This window comes from Egretta garzetta, unplaced genomic scaffold (assembly GCF_000687185.1).
Source record: "Egretta garzetta isolate BGI_Z169 unplaced genomic scaffold, ASM68718v1 scaffold616, whole genome shotgun sequence".
NCBI lineage: Eukaryota > Metazoa > Chordata > Aves > Pelecaniformes > Ardeidae > Egretta > Egretta garzetta.
Window position 1 is genome coordinate 109,183 of NW_009259982.1, and position 875 is coordinate 110,057.

Here is an 875-nt window from a genome sequence, read left to right on the forward strand (position 1 = left end):
GGCGTGGGGGGGGTTTGGCCCCCCCCCCCCCGGCTGCCTGTGGCGGGGTTGGGGATGGGGACGGGGTCAGGGTGCCCCGTGGGCAGGGCTGCTGCCTGCTGCCTTCCTGCCTGTCCTGGGGTCCCTGTTTGGGGACCCTACGGACCTGGGGGTGATGCTCAGGCAGGGTGGGTGAGCACCCATTGGTGGGGTCAGGAGTGGGGTGATGCCCAGCAGGACAGACGGACACCCATCAGCAAGGACAGATGCACGGGCAGGACAGACAGACACCCATCGGTGGGGTCAGGACACATGCCTGCCCCCTGCCCGTACCTGCACCCTCCCACCCCCCCTGGCATGTGGCCGGGGGGGGGGGGGGGGGGGGCTGGAGGGTGCCAGGTAGGTGCCCCCGTGGGTGCTGGTCCCTGAGCCCCAGGTCAGGGTGCAGGATGTGGCCCCTCAGTATCTGTGGCCCCATGGGCAGGCTGTGGGTGTCCCCGCCTGACATGAAGGGGCCAGTGTGGATGCCATAGTGGGGGACACTGGAGAGGAGGAGGAGGGGAGGAAGGCAGCCCTGCTCAGGCCCAGCACCCCCAAACAGGGCTCAGCGCCCCCCAAACAGGGCTCAGCACCCCCTGCCCGGGCTGGGGATGCAGGTGGGTGATTCCCAGGGACCTCAGGGCCCTGCTCAGCTCGTTAATGGGTAACGAGGGCCGGGGAGGTCACGGACCTGACCCTGTGCTGGCACTGAGCCGGGGGCTGACATTCTGGTGGGTGCTGGCACCCACCCGGGGCCGGGCACCCCCCATCCCCATGTCCCTGTGTCCCCTCTGCCCTCCCAGGCTCGGAGGGGAGAGTGGGGCAGGATCAGGCCCGGTGCGTCCCCTCCCGGCCCC